We start from the raw sequence: 16,969 nt of genomic DNA on the forward strand, positions 1-16,969 counted from the left end.
GGGCGCGGAGTGGAATGGACTGGGAGTCTGGGCTTAATAGATACAAACTATTGAATTTGGAGTGGATAAGCAATGAGCTCCTGCTGTATAGCACTGGGAAGTCTATCTAGTCACTTGTGATGAAACATGATGGAAGATAATGTGAGAAAAAGAATATGTGTGTATGTATGACAGGGTCACTTTGCTGTATAGTAGAAATTGACAAAACACTGTAAATCAACTATAACAGAAAAAATAAAAATCCTTAGAAATTCAGATTGCCATTAATAGTATTATTATTACTATTTTTAGTGCTAATTTTACAGATTGCCATATAGTACTTTTATTGCTATTATATTCTTGTCAAACACCAGTTGGGTTTGTTTACCCCAAATTTTTATGTATATAACTTTGTGTATAAAACTATGAAAATAATTTATACATAATCGTGAATTAAGTCATTTTGGGTGGACAAATAGTGTCAAAATAAAATAACTTGTATAGACATTGAAGCTCAAATTTCATTAACATCCTACTTATAAAGTAAACTGTTAAGCAGGTTCCATATCCTCCAGTAACCAATGTAGAAACCAAATTTTAAAAACCGTCAATTAATAAGACATCAGTGTTTTAAAAATTAAAAAGAATAATTGTACCAAAGTGTAAATCAAATATTTATACATTCATAACAAAATAAAATATTAAAAAATAATTATAAGAAGAATTTTGACATATTAATAAAATAGATAAAAACTCAAATAGATATATATTAGTGTTAGAACTCCACTGATAATGCAGATAGTGAACTCATGATTATGTATATCATGTATAATTTCTTCCCCTGTCTCTGTAACTGAACTGCTTTAATTTCGGTATTAAGATGAAATAATACAAAATAATCCCAGGGCTCAGATTTGGCAGCCTAATAATGTTCTCCACTAAAGAAATTAGGGCTCTTTGGAGAATGGCTCATTTCATGTTTTGGGTAGAAGAAATGCAAGGTGACCCTGAATAACTTGTTGCCTGAAAGCAGTGATGCATATTTTAAAGTTCTGAGGTAGTTTAAAAAAAAAGAGGAAATGAGCCACCTTAAAGGGGCTTCTGTGCTAAATTGTGACAATGTGACTCAAAACAACAAAAAATTATAGCTAATCAAAACAAGTCTGAAAACAAGTTAATTACAGCATCACCCAAAATCATAAATCCATAGTGATGCTCAAAAGGGAAAAGTACTAAAACCTGTTTTCTGATCAAACTATTATCTCACATTACCTTTATTCAGAAGTTAATTATAAATATATTCTCATAATATGTGAACGTGTTTCCTTGTACAAAGACCAAGTTATTGCTAGCATAACCTTTATAGGATTTTTCTCCTATGTTTGGATATGCCTATCAAGTAGTGACAAACGCTGGCAAGGTTGTTAAAAGTTCTGTTAACTCTTTAGACATTCCACAGCACCTTCAGTTCCACATTATCTCAAATTGGCTGCTATTTAAAAAAAAAAAAAAAAAAAAAAGCCAGAAAGAAAGTCCTTCTCAATGCTGGTATTCAGTAGGCTGTTTCCTTTTTCACTCATCTCCACTCACACCATGCCAGCTGTTAAATGTTTTGAACATCTCCCCTGGATAGACCAGGAGATTTTCTTTCACAACCAAATGGCCACCCAGTGATATACTGCATCATTAGTAGATATTAAATTCAGTTGTTAGAAAACATTTAAAAATTAAGACTATGAAAGCTTTCCACTCACAGATGTGATAGTTCCTGGCCATTGACCTAAATAAACTAAGCCATAATCCACACCCTGGATATTATTCCCATAAAACAGAGCTTCTTTGTGCAGCAATCAGAAAATACAACTCAAAGGTCTGGAAACTTGTCCACACTGGTATGACACGCCTTTTTCTTCCACACTGCCCACTTTGCAAGCTGCAGCCGTCCTCTAAATTGCCGACTTCATTATCCTTACATGAGATTCTAACTAGGCTCAGTCTTGGTTACTTGGTAGCTGGGTTTAAGATGAAAATTACTAAAGTGGGAAGACTGCTAAATACTTCTTCTCCTTTCCAAGGTAAGACCTAATTATGTTCCTCCTTTGGACAGATATGACCCGTTCCTCAGTATGCCTAATGATGCAGAGCAAAAGAACTGGTTTCCCTTCCTTTGCTAAGAAGAGGTGTTGCCTATAATAAGTACAGAAATATCTGGTTTTAACAATGAACCACAATCCTGGAAGTTACTAGTCCCTGCATGGTTCTTCCTAGATTGTAGGGAGAGCCAATAAATCTAAACACAGATTTTCTTTAAGGAGGAATTGCCACAAATAACCAGAAAAAAAAAGAAAAAAAAAAAAAAGGATACTGCTAAAAATGACTTCTATCTAATCTTTTATACTTTTATGGATTAAAAATACAAGGATTTATAAACTATATTTTTTCCCAATTGGCACATCACAATACAAATGACTTTATTAATATTTCTAAATGCTGAGTCTAATTTCATGGACTTCATAGTACTATGAAAAAATCCTTCCACTTTACATGATGAAAGGTAATAATAATTGGGCAGGCAGATGTAAACATTACATGTCACATCCTAGGCATGGAACCCATCGTACTTTTTTTAGTAAAATAGCTTATATTCCTTTGATTCAATAATATACAATTTATTCTATTAATTATAATTTGTCACCATGTAACATCAACTGTGAGTATGGTTTCACAAACCACATGACGCTTTTTTTTTTTTTTTAATTTTGTCTTTTGCCATTTCTTGGGCTGCTTCTGTGGCATATGGAGATTCCCAGGCTAGGAGTCGAATCAGAGCCATAGCCACTGGCCTACACCAGAGCCACAGCAACACGGGATCCAAACCGTCTCTGCAACCTATACCACAGCCCACGGCAATGCTGGATCCCCAACCCACTGAGCAAGGCCAGGGATCGAACCCGCAACCTCATGGTCCTAGTGGGATTTGTTAACCACTGAGCCACGACGGGAACTCCACAAACCACATGACACGAGTAAGTCAGTGAAGGAAAAAGTACATACTCTCCTTAATAAAATAATGCTACATATACATTGAGGTAATATGGATCTTATATAAGTCAAAATGAAGAAAAAAGGGAGCTAAAGAGCTAAAAAATAGCCACAAAATCATATAAGAATGCATGTTGCCACCTGTGTCTGTGGCTAAAACTTTTTAGAAAGATGAAAAAGTAATATTTACTCAAGGAAATACTTAATACCTATACTACTGACTTACCAGTATGAAGCAGTCATGCTGGCAACTGATAAAGTATGTTTAAACAGGATTGCTAAAGAATGAGGACAAGTTATACATAATATATGTATAAAAGATGATGGAAAAACAAAACCTCAGGAAGGAAAAAAATACTTTTTTTTTTTGTTTGTTTTTTTTAGGGCCACACCTACAGCATATGAAGTTCTCAGGCTAGGGGTCAAATTGGAGCTATAGCTGCCAGCCTACACCACAGCTCACAGCAATGCCAGATCCACTACCCACTGAATGAGGCCAGAGATTGAAACAGCATCCTCATGGATATTAGTCTGATTTGTTTCCACTGCACCACAACGGGAACTCCCAAAGAAAGAGTGTGGTTTGTTTCCACCCGGTTTTGAACTGGGGACCTTTCCCATGGGAGGTGAATGTGATAACCACTACACTACAGAAATTAGCCTGCATGTTTTTGGAATTAATAAATTCAGGTTAGAGGAAAGTTCACGTTTGTGTTTAATAATCCCCCCAAATGAAAGAACATGGGGAAAAGGCATATGTTCTCTTTAAAACAGAAAATATAAACTGCTGAAATATCATTTCTTAAACATCTGCCACTGATAGATCTGGCTAAGAAGTTGGAGTGGTTGAGATTTGAACACAGCAGACATGCAGAACTATGAAGTTCTGTCAAACTCTTTAAGAAAATACCTTGTGGTTGCAAAGGAAGAGGGGGAGGGAGTGGGATGGACTGGGAATTTGGGGTTAATAGATGCAAACTATGGCCTTTGGAATAGAAAAGCAATGAGATCCTGTTGTATAGCACTGGGAACTCTATCTAGTCACTTATGGTGGAGCATGATAATGTGAAAAAAGAATGTATACATGTATGTATAACTGGGTCACCTTGCTGTACAGTAGAAAATTGACAGAACACTGTAAACCAGCTATAATGGAAAAGATAAAAACATTATAAAAATAAATAAAAGAAAATACTTTATCTTTGTTGAAAAATCCAAGTAATGAACAAAACGTTCTTACAATTGCAAAAGCTCTTGGATGCTTTAGCATTGCTGGGGGAAATTGTGATGGTCATCTAATATATGAGCTGTTCAAAGTAAAGGGGAACTAGATGTGGACTGGTATGCTGGTTAAAAGTGAAGACAAATTTATGGGTGGATACCTGGTTCCACTAAGAGAATGGAGGATGACAGGGACCCTTTCTCTCAGATGGTGATGAATGTAGCCCTAAAGAAAGTAGGTGAAAGATTTTAATGTTATCTCCCTAAAATTTTTTTTGAAAATGATGGAAACTCTGAATAGAAAAATAGATTCTCAAAGAGGATTAGAGATGCATTAAATTAAATCACTTAGAATCCATCTTCCTTGTTGGTTCTTTTTCCTTCGTGGAATTTGACTCTGGGTTTTAATTTCTGGTCTGAAATATGGTGGTTGTATCATCTTGAGTTAGTACTTTCTAAATCTCACTTGCTTAATTTTATACATTGAGAAAATAACATTTATCTCATAGAGGTACTGTGACAAATGGATAACATGGAATGGAATGTCTCACATTTAATAAATGTTCAGTGATTATCAACAGCTACCTTTCATGACTGCTTCTGACTTGCTTTACCTTCCTAAGCATCTCAGTGCCTCTCTAGGGTAGAGTGTTTTATTATTGTTTTTTGTTTTTATTTTACGTTTTACACCAGAGGGTGAAAATATTCAGTCTTAGGAAAGTTAAGATCCAAAAATCACACAACTAGTCACTATCAGATGATGGACTCTATCTGACTCTAAAACTCTGTTTCTTACTATTATGCTATACTGCACTCTTCACCTGAGGCAAAACAAAACAAAAACAAAAACATTCACAGATATAGCAAAATTTACCAACAATAACAAGGACAGCATGTGAGCATGTGCCAGAAGGCTGCTACAGGGAGGAAGTGTCCCAAACTCTGTATTCCCTTTTTACCACCCCCAACAATGAACTTTACTTGTCCTCTTAAGACTCTGTCCCCTTAAAGTTTTCTTTTACATTCTGATATTAGTGTCAGAACCTAGAGGGAAATTGAAAAGACATTAGAAGTTCTACTATGATTCCTGAAGTCCTTGAACCAAGCATCTTTTTTTAAAGGATGGAATTCAGATTTCTTTCTGCTGTTCAAGACTATTTTTGGTCTTAATGTTACTAAATGTCCCTGTTGCAAACTGAGCTATAAAAGAAGGAGAATTCTGTCATTTGATTTTCACCATGTTTGCCAAAATTTCAACTTGTTGAATGAAACATACATTGATTTTGGCACAGTCACACACACACAGTGCACCTAAAAAGACTTTATGCTATCAGATTAACCAGCATAAATATTCCCTGATGTATATATTTGTCTTTTCCCAAAGTTGCCCCTTCTGCAGTACTTCCATGCAATGATTTAATTTTGCACTTATATCTCCAAAAAGACCTCATGCTGTCAGATTTACTGGCATAAAAAAATCCTTGAGGGAGTTCCCACCGTGGTACAATAGGTTAAGGATTCCCAACAGCAGCAGCACAGGCTGCTACAGAGGTGTGGGTTGGATTCCTGGCCAGGTGCAGTGGGTTAAAGGATCCGGATGCATTGCCCCAGCTGTGGCATCCATCCCATCTGTCAAGGGTGTGGCAGTAAAATGGAAAAAAAAAAAAAAAGAGAGAGAGATCCTTGGTATTCATTTTTTTCCCTGTGCCCCACCCCTATGCCTCACCTCCCACATATTTCTCTGTGATAATTTAATTCTTCCATGGAGCAGAACTTTTTTACCACTGAAATTTAGATACATTCCCCCAAGCTATTTGCAAGTTGTTTCTTTTATCTCCTACAGACTCTGACCATGAATGGCAGCTCTCATTTCTCAATCTCTTCCTTTACTTTCACCTCTATTTCATTACCTAAGTGAAAATTCCTCTCAGAATTTTTCCCCTCTGTTAATGGGAAAGGGAAAAAAGTACATTCTGGATTTAGATACCAAAAGTTAAACAGTGATGGGAAAAATAAGAAAAATATCTAGGTCAATACATTGTTGAGAAAATGAATTATGCAGCTACCAGTCAAAGACTGGTAGGAAATCCAGGATCCTTTCAGAGAAGCATGAAGAACATGTGAAATGTGAGTTGCAGAGAGTAATGTCCATGACAGTTCTTTACTCTTTAAGGGCACTATCCAACAATTCAGCTCAAGCACCCCAAACTTTAAGAAATAAAAGATTCTGAAGTCCTGAATACAGAGCTGTGACTTTTCAGGGTTGGAATTAAAAGAAGAGCACTAAGTCTTCAAAAGACAAAAGTGAGAAGCAATAGTAGGTAGGGATGTAGGGAATAGCATAGGATGGCATACAGAGATGTATACAGTGACATATACAGATGATTCAAATGCTTACACAGTGCTGAGGAGGGAGTGAAAGTTAAGATCTAGCCACACCTAGTCCTGGATACTCCACTCTCAACTCTCCAAAGATATTCTGGAATCAACCTGTGTACAGCTACAATACTTTAGGGTTTTGAGCCATTTCTTTATTAAAATAGCCTGGAGGAAAGTATTCATGTGAGGAAAGATAAGGCAAAGAAAAGTGCAAGACAGAAAGAAATAAAGAGAACAAAAACAGTTTTCATTCTAAATGAATAGTATCAAAACTAATGAGCTTTTGAATTTACTCATTTAGAATGTCAATTCCTTATTTTTTTCACAAATGATTTATTTTTGAGCAGATGTTTTTGAGAGGAGGGCTCCTTTTTGGTTCCTTTATTTGTCCCTCTTTCTTGAAAACCACTTGTAAACAATTGTGAGTAGGTTTGTCTTGGATAAGCATTAGGAGTAGGAAGTAGAATTATCAACTTGGTTGTGGGGGAGGGGAACATGTACTATAAAGACTATTACCCTTTATTTTAGCAATTTATTAGTAATTTTACAAATCACTCGAAAGAAAGCCAAATGGAATTCTAAGTAGCAACTCATCTTTTACTACTATTGGCAATTATAATAAATCAACCTAATTATTTTATAGAAATAAAAAGCATTTCTCCATGGTTTTTAAGATCTTACTTCACAAGAACTGACTAAAAATCTATCAGAATGTTGATTTCATTCTTACCTTGTGATCTGGTTTTGTTTTCTTCCCTGAAAAGCTGTAGCTCTGTGTTCAGAGAGTTGCAGGCTCTTTTTATTACTCAAAGTTTGGCAGAGAGCCAAACTGCTGTAGAAGGGAAAGCTGAGTGGGTGTGATTTTAGCAGGTTTTTAATAGCGTGTAAAGAGCAAATAGTTACAATTCTATCAGCTAAGATTTACTGCTTTCTGCCTTCTCCTCCTTTCCTTCTTAAAATTAATCTAGCAATTATAGATTTTATGCTCTGTGTTTTTATACTTGCAACTCACATCAGGATTATCTCACAGTGCAACCCTTTCATTATCTCCAAACTTGAGCAATTATCTGCTATAAACCATAGTATTGTGTCTGGGAAGAATGAAAGAGGAGGGCTGTCTCCATATTTGAGATAAAGGCAAGCAGGCAGAAAGCTGAGATGATCTGTGCTGATTGAGTATTGAGCTGTGTGCAATAAGTGGGAGAGATGGATGACAGGTAACAACAGAGGGAATGTCATCCTATTCTACCCTGAGAATTCTTGCAAATACTGAGATTACAAAGGATAATAGTATGGCTTTATGATGTACTCTGAACTCTGAACTCTTCATTAGTACAAAATAAACAGTGTCTCTTATAAGCTGTATATAGTTGGATTTTATTTTGTTTAATTTCTAACCAGTTTGACTATCATTTGTCTTTGAACTGAATTATTTAGTATATTTACATTTATTGTAATTACTAATACTTGCATTTATTTTTACTATCTTGCTTTATTTTTCTATATTTTATCCTCCTGGTTATGCCTCATCTTCTTTCTTTCCTTCTTTTGGATTAATCAGTTTTTTAAATTAGGAAAATTTCCTCTAGCAGTCATGCCCTATAACTGTTATCTCCTCAGTAGAGTAAGACTGCAAAATGAAACAAAAACTGCCAAAACTTCAGCTCTGCTTTTAAGGGACTTTCTAATTTGTTTTAAGCCTCTGCCTCATGCAGTTGCATAATCTGACAAATATTTTCTTGAGAAAACTCTTTGTATGTAAGGCCAAGTTCTCCCCAGCCCTTTCTTTTCACTGAGTTTTTGGCACTTCAAACCTCCAATTTTGTCTCTGCAGCCCCTTAAGATAACCAAAGACTTTTTCAACTTCTCTGTTCTAGTAGTGTCCTTCTGCCCAGACAAAATCAACATTACCAGCCTTCTGGTGCACGCATTGGAATTGTCAAATGCCCCTAGGAGAAAAGCTTCAGCTTATCTCTTCTTGGAATCTTGATTCCTCATACCCAATGCTTCAGTAATTTTCTCTTACATGTAAATGTATTTTCATTTGCATGCTTTTGTTTGTTCATTTTTGGTGATTTATCTGTCCTTGTTATTCTTAACGGCGACATTTCATTGGGAGTGAAAGTCCCTAGCTATTTGAGTTGAATGCAAATGAAAGCATGGCTTCAGAAGCCAGGAGTCTTGTAGGTCATTTGGGCTTTATTCAAATGATCATAGAATTTATTATCAAAACTATAAAACTTTTGAGATTGAAAACAGTGTTATTAATAATTAGGTCAGAGTAATAGGTGAACACTGAGATATAGTTACGCTAGGTTTTATGGCTTATACAGTTCTTTTTCCTCTCCTGTTTCTTCTCAAATACCAAATCTGCCTCCTTTCAGGATAGATGGAAGGTGGCTATCTGAAATTTTCCTGACCCACAGACACATGCTATATCTGGTGAAGTTACTTTGCTCCTAAAAAGATAAATAATGCTAAAACTGAGACTTTGCTACCAAGACACTTTAAAAAATTAAATTGCAAAAGATATACTTTAGGCAGAGGAAGCTGACCCCAAATGGTAGGTCTGAGCTCCAAGTGGAATTGAAAAGCAAAGAATATGATAAATACGGAGGTAATCGTAAACAGATACTAACTATAAATGATGATTATTTATTTTAAAATTAAGAAAAATAAGCTAGAACTAAATATGTGACAAAAGTAGCCCATAAATCTGGAGAGGTGATGATAGGAATGGGAGTTCTCTAAGACCATGGATTTGTTAGAAAGGGGGTAAAAATATTGCTAAATTATAGGCTCAGATACATTAAGCATGCCTATTATATTTTCCAGGAAGATTTTCAAAATAATAGGTATCAGGTGCATGACTAACTTCCAAACTATGGGAGGAGGAAAAATAGAATGAGAAAAAATAGTCTATACAGTAGAAATAAATAATGGAAAGAGAACAAAACATAATGAAAGGCAAGACAAAGACAAAAGACAAAACAGGGTATATTTAACCCAAATATGTCAATAATTTTGTTGCATGAATTAAATGCTCCAAAGAACTAATATTAGACTTGAAAATATCCGTCTATATCCTATTTTTAAGAAACTTATATAGAATCTATAAATTGAAATTAAAGGATAGAAAAAATATATGCTGGAAAATAGTAATCAAGCTGATATTGCTTGATTCATGTTATGCTTTTAGGTAGAAAGTATACCTAAAGATAAAGAAGTTTACTGAATATGAGCAAACATTCAATTTACTGGGAAGAAATACATCTAAATCAACAAAAACTGTCACAGTCTAAAGTACATAAAACAAAAATGAACAGAACTACAAGGGGAAATACACATATTAATCATTCTAGTGAGAGATTGAATACATATATCTGAGCAAGTATGGTTAAGTAGAAAAAATATAAGAATATAAACATTTTGGATGACACAATCAATGAAGTAGGTCAAATGGAATGTAAATTGCATTTTATTTAGGAGTGAAGGAGTGGGATCAAGATTGGGAAATATTAGGATATGGAGCTCACCTTCTCCCACAAACACATCAAAAAAATACCATCTAAATGTTCATAAAGAACATCTATTGAATGTTGGAAGAAGACCTCAGACTTCCAAAAAGTGCAAGAGACATAACTGAGTAGAGCAAAAAGAAAAGAGAGAGAAGAGAAAAAATGAATCAGTATGGGACCAGCACACCTGAGAGGGAGCTGTGAAAGAGGAAAGGAATCTGCAGCCTCAGAGGAAAGTGCAGCAGGTGGTTGGAGGAGGGCAAAGCAGAGAGAGAGCTGCACAGATGATTGGTACCACTGCCCAGCCTACCACAGTCTGTGACACTTGGGTGGGGGTGTGTGCTGAGACTCCAGTTACTGTCACTGCCCAGGGCCCTGCAACCAGGAGCGGGGCTGGGCACTGAGACTCAGGCTGCAGAGGTCGGTTCTGGGGAAAGGACTGGGACTGACTGTGTGGAAACAGCCTTTGGTGACTAGGAAGCACAGTGCCACAGCCGAGGGAGCACGAGAGGAGGCCTGGGCCTGCTGGAGAAGCAAGGAGCCATTGTTAGGGAGCATGAGAGGAGGAAGGGTGGGACCACCACAGGAACTTCTTTCTCTGTGTATATGCAGCCTCTCAGGGGACAGGACATCTCTTGTGTGAGCTGCTGGGCAGGTGCAAACCACTACAGCCATCTTGGACTCCAGAGGTGGGCATGGCCCACCACCACTAAGGGTCCTATGACCAGGCATCAGTGGCAGCTCCAGTCACCTCAGGGGTCACTGCAAAGAGCCCTGCAACTGAGCACCGTGTTTCCCTCACCTCCCTGGGAAAGCACACACCCCACAGTTGCCACTGTCAAGAGCTCTGGGTGCTGCTACCACCTCTCTGAGTGTTACTGAGATTGCCTAGGGCCCTGCAACCAGAAGCAGCCTGTGGCTCCACCTCCCATGGGTCTCTGCCACTGTCAAGCCCCATCAACCAGCCGCTGCCTGCCTACATGCACTGCCCATTGCCCCCACCTCCCTGGAAGCACAGGAAGGGCAAACACCTTCATGCCCCCTATTAAGGAGATAAAAGCCTGCACACACTGAGGAAACAGACAAGTATCCAAACCAAAAGTAGCCCTAACATTAAAAACAAACAACAAACAAACAAAAAGTAATCCCTCACAAGCTACCCAGGTGTGTTCTCACAAATAAATAGACCTCCAAGACTGTTAATTATTGTTTTCCCTAAACTCACAGAGTAAGAAAAAATATATAAGCAAAATGAGGAAGCATAGGAACCATTCCCAGTGTAAAGAACAGGAGGAGTAAAGAAAAGAAGCAGACCTCTGCACTCTTAACAGACACTGAGTTGAAAAAGGAGGTAATGAAAATGCTGAAGGAATAAAAAATGGATATCAACAGCAACACAGATTATTTTAATAAGGAGCTAAAAACTATACAAAGGAGCTAAAAAAGTTAGAAAATTCATTCGCAGAGACACAAGCTGAATTAAAGATATTGAAGAGCAGAATGAATAATGCAGAGGAACAAATTAGTGACTTGGAAGATAGAATAATGGAAATCACCCAATCAGGACAACAGACAGAAGCCCAAATTTAAAAAAAATATATGAAAGCAATGTGAGAGATCTATGGGTTAATATAAAGTAGGCAAATCTACACATAATAGGGATTCCAGAAGAAGAAAAAGAAAGAGGGATTGAAAATATACTTGAAGAAATTATGGCCGAAAACTTTCCAAATCTAAAGGAAACAGATATCCAGATACAGGAAATGGAGGGCCCCAAACAAGTTGAACCCAAACAGACCTACACCAAGACATAGTAAAAATGGCGAAAGTTAAAGATCAGGAGAAGATTCTAAACAGCAAGAGAAAAGCAAAGAATTAATTATAAGAGAACCCCTGCAAGGCTATTGGCTGATTTCTCTACAGAAACACTACAGGCCAGAAGAGAGTAGCAAGATATACTCAAAGGTCTGAAAGGGAAAAATTTGCAGCCTAGAATACTCTCCCCAGAAAGATTATCATTTAAAATAGAAGGAGATAAAGAATTTCTCCAACAAACAAAAACTATAAAAGAATACAGCAATACTAAACCAGTTGTAAAAGAAATACTGAAATGGCTCCTCTAACTAGGAAAGAATCAAGAAGATAGATGATGGAGGAAATCACAACTGAAAGTAATCACATAAATAAGCCAGTATACAGATCTCAAAGGGGAAAAAAAGAAGTTCACATTGTGACTCAGTGGGTTAAGAACCTGACTTGAATCCATGAGGATGCAGTTTTGCTCCCTGGCCTCTCTAAGTGGGTTAAGGATCCAGCATGGCTGTGGTCTGTGGTATAGGTCACAGACACAGCTCAGGTTCCCTGTTTCTCTGACTGTGGCATAGGTTGGCAGCTGCAGCTCTGATTCAACCCCTAGTCTGGGAACTTCCATATGCTGCAAGTGCAGCACTAAAAAAAGCTGATAAATAAATAAATAAGTAAATTAAAAAAAAAAAACTGTTTGTAAAAGTGACAATAAGCACAAGGGACAGCAAAAGGATAAACATGAAGATACAAAAAAGGACATCAAAATCATAAAACGTGGGGAAAGGAAGTAAGAAAAATCTAGAGTTTTTTTTAAATTTTTTATTACTCAAATGAATTTATCACATCTGTAGTTGTATAATGATCATAACAATCTGATTTCACAGGATTTCCATCCCACAGCCCAGGCACATCCCCTCACCCCCCAAACTGTCTCCTCCAGAGACCATAAGATTTTCAATGTCTGTGAGTCAGCATCTGTTCTGCAAAGAAGTTCAGTCTGTCCTTTTTTCAGATTCCACATGTCAGTGAAAGCATTTGATGTTGGTGTCTCATTGTATGGCTGACTTCACTTAGCATGATAATTTCTAGGTCCATCCATGTTGCTAAAATTGCCATTATTTCATTCCTTTTAATGTCTGAGTAATATTCCATTGTGTACATGTACCACATCTTCTGGATCCACTCCTCTGTAGAAGGACATTTAGGTTGTTTCCATGTCTTGGCTATTGCAAACAGTGCTGCAATGGACATTGGAGTACATGTATCTTTGCGAGTCATGGTTTTCTCTGTTTAGATGCCCAGGAGTGGGATTGCTGGATCAAATGGTAGTTCTATTTTTAGTTTTCTGAGGAATCTCCATACTGCTTTCCACGGTGCTTGCACCAACTTACAATCCCACCAACAGTGTACTAGGGTTCCTTTTTCTCCACACCCTCTCCAGCACTTACTGTTTGTAGACTTTTGGATGATGGCCATTCTGGCTGGTGTCAGGTGGTACCTCAGAGTGGTTTTGATTTGCACTTCTCTAATACTGAGTGATGTGGAACATCTTTTCATGTGGTTTTTTGGCCATCTGTATGTCTTCCTTGGAGAACTGTCTGTTTAGATCTTCTGCCCATTTTTGGATGGGGCTGTTTGTTTGTTTGGTATGGAGCTGTAGGGGGTGTTTATAAATTTTGGAGATGACTCCCTTGTCAATCGATTCACTTGCAAAGATTTTCTCCCATTCTGTGGGTTGTCTTTTCGTGTTGTTTAGGGTTTCCTTTGCTGTGCAGAAACTTTTCAGTTTGATTAGGTCCCATTTGTTTATTTTTGTTTTTGTTGTCAATACTCTGATAGGTGGATCTGAGAAGATGTTGGTGTCGTTTATGTCGCAGAGTGTTTGGCCTGTGTTTTCCAAATCTAGAGTTTTTTTTTAAGAATGTGTTTGAGGGAGTTCCCATCGTGGCGCAGTGGTTAGTAAATCTGACTAGTAACCATGAGGTTGTGGGTTCGATCCCTGGCCTTGCTCAGTGGATTAAGGATTTGGTGTTGCCGTGAGCTGTGGTGTAGGTCGCAGATGCAGCTTGGATCCCGGGTTGCTGTGGCACTGGGATAGGCCGGCGGCTGCAGTTCTGATTACACCCCTAGCCTGGGAACCTCCACATGCCATGGATGCAGCCCTAAAAAAGGCAAAAAGACAAAAAAAAAAAAAAAAGAAGAATGTGTTTGAGCCTATATGACTACCAGTTTAAAAGTGAGAAATACATACTCTTTTCAAACACATGTAAACATATTTTTGTCTCTAATGTAAGTTACAGAACTATTTCAATTGATGTCACTTAATACAGCAATTTAGGGAATTCCATGGTTCCATCTCTTCACAAAAACAACTAATAAGCTGGAGAAAACTGTTAAAATCCAGTTTAATATTACCCTTCAATCTAGTAAAAACTTAAAACAACCATGGAAAACAATGAAGAGAAAAGATAGTTCATTGCAGTGAGAGAGTGTTTTGGCATTTTTAATTGGGTATTTGCCATCCATCACCCCCCCAAATCAATGGCAGTTATGAAGACTGGACAGCCTGTACTCCTGGTTCAGGTGCTAGTGCTAGAAGGAGTAAGATGGATCTTATTCTCAAAGAATTGTAGTTGTGTGTTTTGATCTGACATGTCTCACTACAGGACTGATACTAGGGCCTTCCTTTTTTAAAAATAATTTGCTTTGAAGCATTCCCAGGGCTGGCGTTGCTTCCTGGGAAGTTTTTACCAAAAGCAAAGGTGTTGTCTGCAGCATCCTGGCACAAGGGATGAAACAGAATAAGCAGGAGTTATTCTTAATGGGTTAAGGATCAGGCATTGTTATGGCCATGGCTTGGGTTTGGTCTGTGGCCTGGGAAAGAAAGGAAACTTGAGAAAGGAAATATGGGAGAATAAGAGCTTCTCAAACTTCTCATGTATACTAGGGAATCAGGAAGACAATGCTTATACCCAAGCCTAGCCACATGTTCAAAAGAGGCCTGAGAAGACCCTATACTTTCACCTATGGCTCCATGCTAGCATGAAGCAAAGGCTAAGGTAGACTTATAAATCACCTTGCTAAGCACTGAAGGCATTCCTCAACACAGAACCAATCTGCAAAAACTGGAAGAGTAATTTTTTTCTTCTATTTTTGACTATAGTTGTTTAAGCAAATCACTATGATAACACTGGCTGAAAGCTAAGCTAATGGAACACAGACTTCGGTGGTCACACACAACAAAGAATACAGACCATAAAAAATACTTTAAGAAGCTCACTAAACAGACAACAACAACCGACAACATGTAGGAGCATCAAACCTGGGACTGGGAAGAATTGAATTTCCAGAATTACTACTTTACAATTTTCAACATGTTGAGTGTTAAACGAATTATGAGCTACAGAAAGAAACAATAAAATATGGCCCATTCATAGGATAAAAAAAAGTTGACAGAAACCATCCTTGAGGAGAATCAGACATGGGATTTAACCAGACAAAGACTTTAAATTATCTTAAATATGTTCAAAGAGATAAATGAAACCAGGAGAATGATATGCCACCAAAATAGAGACTATCAATAAGGAGAAAAAATTATAAAAAGAGCCAAATAGAAATTCTGGAGTTGGAAAAAAAAAAGAGGCAAAATAACTAAAATGATAAATTCACTAGAGGAGTTCAATAGCAAATGTGAGTATTAAAAAGAATCAGTGATTAGGTCAATTGAGATTGTCCAGTCTGAGAAACAGGAAGAGAAAAGAATGACGAATAATGAACAGAGATTAAGAGACCTATAGGACATCATCTAGCATGCCAACCTATGCATAATAGAAGTTCTAGAGGGAAATAAATGAGAGGAAAGGACCAAATATTTTTTAAAAAATTATTAAAAACATGTTTGATGAAATAAAGGCATCCATATATCCAAAATACTCAACAAAATTTAAGCAGGATAAACTCAGAGATCCCTTGTCTTTAGCTTTTGACAAGCTAAAGACAAGGGAATTTTGAAAGCCATAAGCGAAAAGTTTCTTATCTTGCGTAAAGTATCCTCAGTAATTTCTCTTCAGAAACCGTGGAAATGAGAAGGCAGTAGTATGACATACCTAAAGTGCTGAAAGAAAAACACCATCAACCAAAAGTTCTATGTGTGGCAAAACCATCCTTCAAAAATGAAAAGGAAATTAAGATATTCCCAGATATACAAAAACAGAGAGTTGGTCACTAGTAGATCTGCCCTGCAAGAAATATTGAGATAAGCCTTTTAGTCTGAAATGATAGGACACTAGAGGGTAACTTTAAGCCATATGAAAGGAAAAAAAAAAAAGAACAATGTTAAAAGGTAGCTTCAAGAGTAAGTATAAAATGTAATAAAAGTATAAAATGTAATACTATTACATTTTTATTTATAACTTCTTTTTTCTATATAATTTAAAGAATAATGCATAAAACAATAATTATAAATCATATTTATGGACACAATATAAAAATATTTAATCTGTGAAAAAACAAAAGTATGGAATTGTAAAGGAGAAGAATTTTGTATATTATTGAAAATAAATTGGTATTAATTCAAACTTGATCATTATAAAGTTAGGATTCTATTGTGATCCTCAGGGTAGCCATGAAGAAGAAAACAAATATATATAGAATAAGAAATAAGAGGGTAATCAAAGTGGTATACTAGAAAGAAAATAAAAAAAAGAAGGCAGTAATGAAGGAAGTAGGGAACAGAAAAGATATGACATGTTGAGAACTAATAGCAAAATGGCAAAAGTATGCACTTATGAGTATTTACTTTATGTAAATGGATTAGATTTTCCAATGCAAAGGCAGAGACTCACAGAATGAGTAAAAACCATCATTCATGGAGTTCCCTGGTAGCCTAATAGTTAAGGATTTGGTATTGTCACTTCTGTGGCTTGGGAACTTTTGTGTGCCATGATGCTGCCAAAAAAAAAAAAAAAAAGACCATGATCCAACTATCTTCTGTCTACAAGAGATTCACTTTAGACCCAAGGACA

General features: G+C 36.8%; 2 protein-coding genes across 21 annotated transcripts in view; one reads left to right on the plus strand and one right to left on the minus strand.

Moving 5' to 3' along the window:
• Positions 1-7,395, minus strand: part of IL33 (interleukin 33) — a 42,019-nt gene extending 34,624 nt beyond the window's left edge. For 14 of the 15 annotated variants that reach the window (XR_014825130.1, XR_014825124.1, XR_014824923.1 and 11 more), the window contains exon 1: positions 7,352-7,395. The gene's annotated coding sequence lies outside the window, so the exon portion shown is untranslated. 15 annotated transcript variants of the gene reach the window in all.
• The window catches only part of RANBP6 (RAN binding protein 6), a 305,681-nt gene that overhangs the window by 127,889 nt on the left and 160,823 nt on the right, over positions 1-16,969 (plus strand). The window lies entirely within an intron of this gene.

Source organism: Sus scrofa, chromosome 1 (assembly GCF_054392235.1).
Source record: "Sus scrofa isolate SSC_HxYL_T2T_F1_AM1 chromosome 1, Sscrofa_HxYL_maternal_Yorkshire_Landrace_v2.0, whole genome shotgun sequence".
Lineage (NCBI taxonomy): Eukaryota > Metazoa > Chordata > Mammalia > Artiodactyla > Suidae > Sus > Sus scrofa.